The sequence below is a fragment of the Cynocephalus volans genome, chromosome 2 (assembly GCF_027409185.1).
Source record: "Cynocephalus volans isolate mCynVol1 chromosome 2, mCynVol1.pri, whole genome shotgun sequence".
Classification (NCBI taxonomy): domain Eukaryota; kingdom Metazoa; phylum Chordata; class Mammalia; order Dermoptera; family Cynocephalidae; genus Cynocephalus; species Cynocephalus volans.
In genome coordinates this window covers 72359141-72371399 of record NC_084461.1, presented here as the reverse complement: position 1 = coordinate 72371399, position 12259 = coordinate 72359141, and positions in this window count along the sequence as shown.

Sequence of the window (12259 nt, the reverse complement as noted above, 5' to 3'; positions counted from 1 at the left end):
CAATACCTTTCCATAACAATTCTAAATTTAAATGGTTGAATTACCCAGTAAAAAGACATGGACTGGTTGAATGGATTAAAAAACTAGACCAAACTATATGTTACCCACAAGAAACTCACCTCATCTGTAAAGACTCACACAGACTACTGGTGAAGAAAAAGGGAAAAACCATGAAAACGGAAACCAAAAGTGAGCAGGTGTAGTTATTCCTATATATAAAATACACTGTAAATCAAAAACTATGAAAAGAGGCAAAGAGAGTCATTATATAATGATAAAGGGATCTATCCAGCAAGAGGATATAACAATCATAAACACATATGCACCCAACATCAGAACACCCACATATATAATGCAAACACTATTAGAACTAAAGAGAAAGACCCCAATACATTAAGAGCTGGGGACCTCAACATTCATCTCTCAACACTGGACAGATCATCTAGGCAACAAATCAAAAGCTAAACACAGGATTAAAACTACGTGTTAGACTAATTGGACTTGGAAGACATCTACAGAACATTTCATCCAACAACTACAAAATACACATTTTTCTCATCAGAACACAGAACATTCTCCATATGTTAGGTCACAAATCAAGTCTCAAAAAATTTGAAATAAATGACATCATTTTAATTATTTTTTCAGACCACAAAAAATCAGTAACAACTGAAACTTTGGAAACTGTATATATACACGGAAATTAAACAACATGCTCCTGAACAATCTGCAGGTCAAAGAAGCATTAAACAGGAAATCAAAATATTTCTTGATCCTTATGAAAATAAAGACAAATCATACCAAAACCTAAGAGGTACTTCAAAAGCAGTAATAAAAGGGAAGCTTAGTGAAATAAATGCTCACATCAAAAATAAATAAATAAATAAATAAATAAACAAACAAACAAACAAATAAATAAATAAAAAGACTTAAACAACCTAACATTACTCCTACAAAAACTAGAAAAACAAGAATGCCAATCCCAAAATTCATAGATGGAGAGAAATAATTAAGATCAGATTAGAAATAAATGAAATAGAGACCAAAGGAATCAGACAAAAAAATCAATGCAACATAATTTTTTTGAGAAGGTAAACAAAATAGACAAACCATTAGCCAGAATAACAAAAGAAAAGAGAATACCCATACAACATAAATTGGAAATGAAAAGGAGGCATTAAAACTGATACAAGAGAAATAAAAAGAATCATTAAAGACTATTATGAACAACTATACAGCAACAAATTTGAAAGCCTGGAGGAAATGAATGAATTTTTGAATACATACAAACTACCAAGGCTGCATCAAGAAGAAATATAAAACCTTAACAGACCAATAACAAGCGACAGGATTGAAGCAGTAATCAGCAGTCTCCCAACAAAGAAAAGTCCATGACTGGTTGACTTTACTGCTGAATCTACCAAATATTTAAAGACGATATAGAACCAATTCTCTTCAAACTATTCCAAAAAATTGAAACAGAGGCCATTCCCCCAAACTCATTCTATGAGGGCAGCAATACCTTGATACCAAAATGAGGCAAGGATACAACAACAATGACAAAATAAAATTACAGGCCAATATCCTTGATGAACATAGACACAAAAAAGCCCAACAGAATGTTAGCAAACAGAATATAGCAGCACATCAAAAACATTATCCATCATGATCAAGTGGTATTCACCCCAGGGTTATAAGAGATGGTTCAACATATGCAAACTAATAAATGTTATACACTGCTTTGACAAAATCCAGGTCAAAAACCATATAATTATCTCAATAGATGCAGAAGAAGCATTTGACAAAATGCAACATCCATTCATAATAAAGACTGTTGACAAATTAGGCAAAAAAGGAAAGTATCTCAACACAATAAAAGCCGTATCTGACAAATCTCCTCCAATATCATCCTGAATGGGGAAACCCTAAAAGCTTTTCCCTTAAAAAAGGGAACAAGACAAGAATGCCCACACTCACCACTCCTATTTAAAATAGTGTTGGAATTACTAGCCAGAGCAATCAGTCAAGAGTAAAATATAAAGGACATTCAGATTGGAAAAGTTGAAGTTAAATTGTCCCTGTTTGCAGATGACACAATCCTATGTGTAGAAGAACCCAGAGATTACAAAAAAAACTCTTAGAACTGATATGCAAATTCAGTAAAGTTGCAGGATACAAAATCAACAATCAGTAGTGTTTTTATTCTTCAACAATGAACTAGCAGCAAAAGTAATCAAGAAAGAAGGCCCATTTACAGTAGCCACAAGAAAAATAAAATACCTAAGAATAAATTTAACAAAGTGAAAGATCTCTACAATGAGAACTAAAAATCACGGCTGAAAGAAATGAAAGAGGACACAAAAAGATGGAAAGACATTCCATGTTTATGGATTGGAAGAAATAGGGGTGGAAAAATGTCTATACTGTCAAAAGCAATCTACAGATTCAATGCAATCACCATCAAAATACCAATGACATTCTCCACAGAAATAGATAAACTTGATTCTAACATTCACATGGAACAACAAAAGACCTGAAATAGCCAAAGTGGTCTTGAGTAAAAAATATAAAGCTGGAGGCATTACACTCCTGGACTTCAAATTATACTACAAAGCTGTAGTAACCAAAACAGCATGGTACTGGCATAAAAATAGACACACGAACCAATGGAACAAAATAGAGAACCCATTAATCAACCCACATACTTACAGCCAACTGATTTTGACAAACAAACCAAGAACATACATTGGGAATGAACAGCCCCTTCAATAAATGGTGCTGGGAGAGCTAGATATCCATGTGAAGAAGAATGAAACTAGACCTGTACATCTCACTATCTATCAAAATCAATTCAAAATGGATTAAAGACTTAAATATAAGATCTGAACTATAAAACTACTATAATAAAACATAAGGGAAATACTTCAGGATGTAGGACTGGGCAAAGACTTTATGAATAAGACCTCCAAAAGCACAAGTGACAAAAGGAAAAATAAACAAAAAAGATTATATCAAACTAAAACACTTCTACACAGCAAAGGAAACAATCAACATTGTGAAAAGACAACCTACAGAATGGGAGAAAATATTTACAAACTATGCATCTGACAAAGGATTAATATCCAGAAAAATGCAAGTAATTCAAACAACTTATCATTTAAAAAAATAATAATCTGATTTAAAAATGGGCAAAAGAGCTGAAGAGATATTTCCCAAAAGAAGACATGCAAATGGCCAACAGGTACATGAAAAAAAAAAATGCTTAACATAACTAATCATCAAGGAAATGTAAATCAAAATCACAAACAGATCTCTTACTCTGGTAAGATTGGCTATTTCAAAAAAGACAGAGAATAACAAATGCTGGTGAGGATGCAGAGAGAGTACCACTGATGTTGAGTCTGTAAATTTTTACAGCCATTATGAAAAACAACATGGAGTTTTCTAAAATAGCTACCACAGGATCCCACAATCCCACTACTGGATATATACCTGAAGGGAAATCTGTACTCTCATGTTTATTCCAGCCTTATTTACAATAGCCAAGATATGGAACCAACCTAAATGTCTATCAGTGGATGAGAGGATGAGGAAAATATATTATATACACACCATGGAATACTACTCAGACAAAAAAGAATGAAATTCTGCCATTCACAGGAGCTTGGAGAAGATTATGTTCAGTGAAATAAGCCGGGCACAGAAAGAGAAATACAACATATCCTCACCCATAAGTGGGAGTGAAGAAAGAAAAAAAGAAAAAAAGAAGGAAGGAATTAGGAAGGAAGGAAGGAGAGAAGGAAGGAAGGAAGGAAGGAAGGAAGGAAGGAAGGAAGGAAGGAAGGAAGGAAGGAAGGAAGGAAGGAAGGAAGGAAGGAAGGAAGGAAGGAAGGAACCAGATAAATAATGTGTTGAACTTTCAGAAGGAGAGAACAGATCTGTGGTTTCTAGAGGGGGGGGTGCAGGGAGATAACAAAAAATTAGTTAGACACAAAGAATAATTACATTTTGTAATGATGAATATACTCATTATCCTGTATGGTATTACATATGATGTTTCATTTAATTTTTTTTAATTGACATATCAAATTGTACTGATTTACTGTGCACAATATGATGATTTGAAGTATGCATACATTGTGAAATAACTAAGTCTAGTTAATTGGCATATGCATTACCTCATGCAGCTATCATTTTTTCTTTCATCTACTCTCATAGCATTATGTGTGATTTAATAATGCTATATTCTGAATCTCCCTACATTTATATAAAATCTATACAGTATAATCATTTTTCATGTCCCTTTACCAATTCCTCCCATGATTATGTATGCTCAATTTCCCATCACAGTGATTGGCACATAAAGCTTAATGGTTTAACTTCGCAATTTACTTCATTTTAACAAAATAATAAAAGAAGCAGCTTCAAACGTTGAGGTTAATTTTAAGACTCTATTAATATATGTTTAAAAAATCATTTGGAATTGGTAAGAGTCAGAGCAACTGTTTTTTTAAAAAAAAATCATTTGGAATTGGTAAGAGTCAGAGCAACTGTTTTTAAAAATGTCAGTAGAATTTCCTTTTCTTCTAAGAAAAGAATAATCCTGCAAAATTAAAGACATAAATTATTTACTGAGATTAAGTTTTGAAATTAAAGATATGAATAAACATGAATAGGAACCTGGAGATTCGAATCAATATTATACATAATTAAGCAAATAAAAATAATAAATTAAGGTTATATTTTACTTATTGCTTATTTTTATTGTATTGGATTTTTTGTTTTTTATATGCAAGAATAATTCAGTTCAATCTCAATTTTTTATAAGAAAGCAAGTCATTTTTATTCAACTATTTATTTCTATAAACACATTACCAAGTGTCATGGACTATGTAGAAATCATGGGAAAGAGTTAATTGGCTGATTTGAGTAGCCACATTCGTAGGAATTAGACATTGGATTTTGAGCTAGAAGACAACATTGGTCGGGAAACATTAGAATAAATGTAGAGATGCAAACCAAAGATAAATTCATGTAGAAATAATGTGTCAAGGCCAAAGACATAAAACCAGTTCCAGGAACATCGACCAATTCAAAGTTGATGGTTATATAAATAGCATAAGTATCAAAATAATTTCTGTAAGGCATGTACAAAATATAATTTAGAATCAAAATTAAAAAGTGTATCGCTCTAGTTTATAAAAATTTTAAAATATTCTGAGCAGTCTTGCTGTGATAGTTTATGTATAATCCTGTGTAGCAGGAGGGAGTTGGATGAAATGATTCCTTGTGGACATTGCCATTTATATAACTGAGCCTGAGTATTCATATAAACTAGTAACAATCTAAGCAATCTCAATGATCTGTGAAAAGGACATGTAAAGTGGGAAAAAAGGACTTGAACCAGATGGACTGGTTAACAATAGAACATTTTACAAATTGCCAACAAAATAAAAACAAGAGGTAGGAAACCACAACCTTGACATGAACATTTCCCCTGATCTGGCAGAGATTACTATGCTTCTATATTTCTAGCACACATAATCATTGTGTTCACTATAAGAACTAATTATTCTTATCCATGTGGAACCAAAATTAATTTCTAAATTATGAACCAACAGATTTCATAAGCCTCCCTAACATTTAGGAATAGAAACAGGTTATTGGGTTTATCGATAGAGTTTAGGGAAAATGTTTAAGACATATAAATTTTTGCCTATTTATAACATTTGATGGCAGGTTTCAGTGATGATGATTTTTCAAGATAAAAGAAAAAATGGAAAACTTGAGAAATAAAGTATTATTAAATTTACAAAATATCTTAGCCAAAAATTTGGCCATTATAAACATAAAATATTTTTATCTGCCTTTGTCTTCTCTTTGTTCCCAATCATGGGATTCAACTATTAATTATAGAAGGGCGAATGAGGGAATTTTTTTCATATTTTCAGTTCATCATATTTCCACTATAGTTGTCAAACTTTAATAGTGCAGGTTGCCAGAAGGAATTATTGTACATATAAAATCTTAAAATATATGTATATCATTATCAGAGACTTGTTTATTGAAGTTTGGCATGCTAGGATTAGAGAACCCCATAAACATTTAGCTAAATTTAAGATAAATAAAAGTAGATGATTTGATGAAGCAAACAGTACATCTATGAAATATGGTAAGCTGGGTGAACACTTGTTTTAGAAATATTCCTGCCTGGGAAATAAATGTTAGGAAATATGGATATTTGAGAAATGTGTTTTTGTCTTGAAGGGGATATCAAAAAGAAAAAAATAAATAAAAAACAGAGACAGCTGTGACCTACTGATACCTTTCGTACTGTCATGGTCTTAAATTGATGAATCAGGGCATTTTTATACTGTCACATTTATTTTAATACCCAGAGCAAGGTTGCTACATTTTTCTTAATAGGTTGTCACATGACACACATCATCACGTAATACAGAGCATGTTTACAAGCAATCTCATGCAGCTACTTTATGCTGGATTAAAACTGAGCACTAAAATCAGAAGAAATGCTTTTCAAAATGCTTTCAAAACACATGCTAGGGAAATAGCAGCAACTGCTGAATACTAGTTAGACTCTGTAGAAACATACAGAGAACATTGGGTTATACATATCTCTAGTCTAAAGGAGAGATTTCACTAGAAACAGATAAGAGTTGACATCTGAGCGTGACAACTTGAGCCCCTGAATGTTTACAGGCTTGGAAGATGATTCTCCAAGTGTTATATCTTGGAGCAAAAGTGAAGAAAATATTTCAATGACATGAAAAGTTCCAAAGATGGTATTTAAAAAAAATGAGAGGAAATCTAAGAGTTTACTATTAGATTTAGCAATAAGGATATTTAAAATATATGTATTAAACTATAAAAATATATTTCTAATTATCAGCATTTCCATTTAACCATGATAATATTTAGGGTAAAGGTATATGTCTTAAAACTACAGATCAAGGGACTTCCATTTATGTCTATGATAAAGTGAATTGCAGCACAACAAAGAGGACAACTAAAAATTCTACATAAATGGAAATTTGTATATCGAGAGAATGACCAAGACAAAGAGGACTCACGTGGCTAAGACAAATCTTGAAGAAAAGGAAACTGCAGGGATGTTAATGTGACATTCAGCAGTATTTGTGAATCCTGTCAAAAGATGAGACAAAGGGAAACTTCTAAAAGGTATATAGGGTCAAGATGGGGGAATAGACAGTCCCTAGCATCACTCTCTCCCACAAATCAACCGATTTAAACTGTAAAAACATAACATCAAGTGCATATGGAACGGGGAGACGTCCAGCGGGGGAGGCAGAAGCTCCGAGGAGACCACATGCCCTGCGGGGCTGCCATCGCACGATCCGGCAGATAGGCTTGCCACCTGGCTCTATTCCCAGCCCAGCCCAGTGCGCACAGAGTGGGGAGAACTCCGGCAAGGGAGGTGGAAGCTCCACAGAAACCACACAACCTGTGGGGCCGCCACTGCATGATCCAGCAGGTAGGCTTCACCGCAGGCACCCGGCTCCATTCCCAGCCTGGCCTAGTGCACTCAGAGAAGGAGACATCTGGCAGGGGAGGTGGAGGCTCCGCAGAAACCACACACCCTGTGGAGCCGCCACTGTGTGATCCAGAAGGTAGGCTTCACCGCAGGCACCCGGCTCCTAGGTATAGATGGAAAGTATCTCCACATAATTAAAGCCATATATTATAAACCCACTGCCAATATCATCTTGAATGGGGAAAAGCTGAAAGCTTTTCCTTTAAGAACAGGAACTAGCCAAGGATGCCTACTCTCACCAATCCTATTCAACATAGTGTTGAAAGTACTAGCCAGAGCAATCAGAGAAGAGAAGGAAATAAAGGGCATCCAGATTGGAAAACATGAAGTCAAACTGTCCCTGATTACAGATGACTTGATCCTATATATCAAACAGCCTAAAGCCTCTACAAAAAAACCCTTGGAGTTGATAAATGATTTCAGCTCAGTAGCAGGATACAAAATCAACACACAAAAATCAGTAGCATTTCTATTCTCCAATAGTGAACTTGCAGAAAGAGAAATCAAGAAAGCCTGCCCATTTACAATAGCCACCAAAAAACTAAAATACTTAGGAATTGAGTTAACCAAGGATGTGAAAAATCTCTATAATGAGAACTACAAACAACTGCTGAGAGAGATTAGAGAGGATACAAGAAGATGGAAAGATATCCCATGCTCTTGGATTGGAAGAATCAACATAGTGAAAATGTCTATACTACCCAAAGTGATATACAAATTCAATGCAATCCCCATCAAAATTCCAATGATATTTTTCTCAGAAACGGAAAGAACTATCCAGACATTTTTATGGAATAACAAAAGACCACACATATCCAAAGCAATGCTGAGCAAAAAAAATAAAGCTGGAGGCATAAAACTACCTGACTTTAAACTATACTGCAAAGCTATAATAACCAAAACAGTATGGTACTGGCATAAAAACAGACACACTGATGAATGGAATAGAATAGAGAATCCAGAAATCAAACCACACACCTACAACCATCTGATCTTTGACAAAGGCACCAAGCCTATACACTGGAGAAGAGACTGCCTCTTTAGCAAATGGTGCTGGGAGAACTGGATATCCATATGCAGGAGAATGAAACTACACCCATACCTTTCACCATACACTAAAGTCAACTCAAAATGGATTATAGAAATAAATATACACCCTGAAACAATAAAACTTCTTTAAAAAATATAGGAGAAACACTTCAGGAAATAGGACTGGACACAGACTTCATGAATATGACCCCCAAAGCATGGGCAACCAAAGGAAAAATAAACAAATGGGATTCTATCAAACTAAAGAGCTTCTGTACAGCAAAAGAAACAATTAACAGAGTTAAAAGAAAAACAACAGAGTGGGAGAAAATATTTGCAAAATATACATCTGACAAAGGATTAATATCCAGAATATATAAGGAACTCAAACCACTTTACAAGAAAAAAACAAGCAACTCAATTAAAAAATGGGCAAAAGAGCTAAGTAGGCATTTCTCTAATGAAGATATACAAATGGCCAACAGACATATGAAAAAATGCTCAACATCTCTTGGCATCCAAGAAATGCAAATCAAAACTACACTGAGATACCATCTAACCCCAGTTAGGATGGCTAAAATCCCAAAGACTCTGAGCAATAAATGCTGGCGAGGTTGCGGAGAAAAAGGAAGACTCATACATTGTTGGTGGGACTGTAAAATGGTGCAGCCTCTATGGAAAATGGTATGGATGTTCCTCAAACAATTGCAGATAGACCTACCATATGACCCAGCTATCCCACTGTTGGGAATATACCCAGAGGAATGGAAATCATCAAGTTGAAGGTATACCTGTTCCCCAATGTTCATTGCAGCACTCTTTACAATAGCCAAGAGATGGAACCAGCCCAAATGTCCATCATTGGATGAGTGGATACGGAAAATGTGGTATATCTACACAATAGAATACTACTCAGCTATAAAAACGAATGAAATATTGCCATTTGCAACAACATGGATGGACCTTAAGAGAATTATATGAAGTGAAACAAGTCAGGCACAGAAAGAGAAATACTACATGTTCTCACTTATTGGTGGGAGTTAAAAATAAATAAATAAATTCACACACACACACACACACACACACACACACAAAACGGGGGGCGGGGGGAAGGAGGCATAACAACTACAGTTCCTTGAAGTTGATACGACAAGCAAACAGAAAGGACATTGTTGGGCGGGAGGGAGGACAGGGAGGAGGGAGCGAGGTTTCGGTAATGGGCCACAATAATCAACCACATTGTATATCGACAAAATAAAATTTTAAAAAATAATAATAAAAAAATAAATAAATTTTTTTAAAATAAAAAATTTAGAGTAAAAAAAAATTAAAAAATAAAAGGTATATAAATTTTGGTACTCTCAAGAACAGAAAGACAAAAATTGGAATTGGGTCTGTTTTCAATTCCTGAGGTATGGCTAGAATTTTGTGAGAAAGAATGTCTTTTCATCCATTTGGGCTGCTATAGCAATATACCATTGACTGGGTACCTTATAAACAACAGAAATTTACCTCTCACTATTCTGGATGCTGTCAAGTCCAAAATCAATGAACCAGTAGTTTCAGCATTAGATGAGAGCCTGTTTCCTGTTTCACAGATGGTGTTTTCTAACTGTGTCCTTACACAGTGGAAGAGGGGGCATGGCAGCCGTCTGGGACCTTTTTAAAAAAGGCACTAATCCCATTCATGAGAGCTCTGCCCTGAAGATCTAATCGGCTCCCCAAAACCCCATCTCTGAATATTGTCACATTTGTAATCAGGATTCAGCATATGAACTTTGGGGGAACATAAACATTCAGATCATAGTAGGAGATGTAATGATGTGAGTTGCAAAACTGTCAGTTTTCCTCTGAAGCATTTGGCAAATTTGTGAATAACATGAAAATAACAACATCAAAAACCAATAACAACTTATGAGGAATCTTCTAAAGTAAAGTGCTTAGTTTCTTTTTTATCACAATGTTGAAAAGAGAAGTGTTTCCACACCTTAGGACCTGGAAGAAACTAGAGGTGGATTGAACTACACAAAAATTGATGCAATGAATACTGAAGTCAACAAAATCTCTGTTTAGATTAAGGTAACTTTTCACAAATCTCTCTTCACAAGAGAAGATGAAGTGATTGGTAAATGGAGGACTGGTAAATGTTTTAACAACTCTCTCTCAAAAAAAAAAAAAAATTCCCTGATTTGTAGTGATTGCCAATTTCTTTGGTGTAAATACTTCCTGAATGTCTGGTTTCATGCTACCAATATGATGCAACTAAACAAAGAGTTGGGAAAAAATTGGACATAATTGGACCTAATGAGTCAGTTTGAGCTGAATCCAGAACACTAATGGATGAAGTCTACCTTCGTCCTAAGAAAACAGCATCACAAAATTTGTAATATGAAATATCTGACTTCCAGTGAAAAATTATGAAGAATGTAAAATAAACTGTACTAAGAGAATATAAAAGGACAATAGAAACAGACACAATGATGAACTGGCTACTGGAATAAAAAGAGATAAATATTAAAATAGTGGTCTTTAATCAATAAAATTGATTCTAAGTTGAAGATTTTTCACTAGAGGACTAAGATTTATTTTTAAAAATCAAATAGGAAATTTAGAATTGAAAAATGAAACTCTTCATTATGTATAAAACTTAACCAAAAAAAAAAAAATCAAAGAGAAACAAAGGCATATGACAACACAAAAATTTGTGCACAAATATTTATAGCAGCATTAATTGTAATAGAAAAAAAAGAAACAATTTAAATGTCCTTAACAGGAAAAGGATAAGCAAATGTGGTGTGTGTGTGTGTGTGTGTGTGCACACACACATATATATGTATATATGCATATATATGTATATTTATAGTACTCTACTATATATAATATATATTTATATAGCATTCTACTATAAACAGAACACTATAAATTATGAGTACTGTAAATTATGGCATAAACATACAATGGAATTTACTCAGCAATAAACATAAATGAACCATTGATACATGCAATGAATATCAAAATATCCACACTGAGTAAGAGAAATCAGACAAAAAATACATACGATATAGTTTCATTACATAAAACTCAAAAAAATGCAAACTAATCTATAGTAATAAGAAACAGTTCAGTAGTTGCCTTGCAAAGGTCAGCATGGAGAGAGAGAGGAGATAGGGATTAAAAAAGTATATAAGGATAATCAAAAAAGGGCAGGAAGAACTTCTGGGGATGATGTGAAAGACACATAGAAAATATAGATTTTTAAAAAAAATTTTAGTGTTTGTCAAAACTTATTGAAGCGTAGACTTTAAATGGGTGCATTTTATTTATGGGTAGGTAAAGTTTTCCTCAATAAAGCTGACTTGAAAAAAAAAAAAAACAACAAAGGCTAACCACCTAAAAATCAGGTTATTTGTCTGGTTTTTGTTTTGTTACTCAGTCTAAAACTCAGTTTGGTTAATCACCCAGTAGGAGTCAGATTTAAGGAACATTACAGTAATAAACCAGCTGGGGAATTTGATTTTTCCATATGACTCCTAGCAATTCTATTTTTGCTGTTTTTCTAGTCTCAATTAAAAAGCCCATTTTGTCATATTAAGACATGTCCTGAAGCGCTCAAGACTGTTAAGGTAATAAAAATTTCATGGCAAAATATAGCTTATA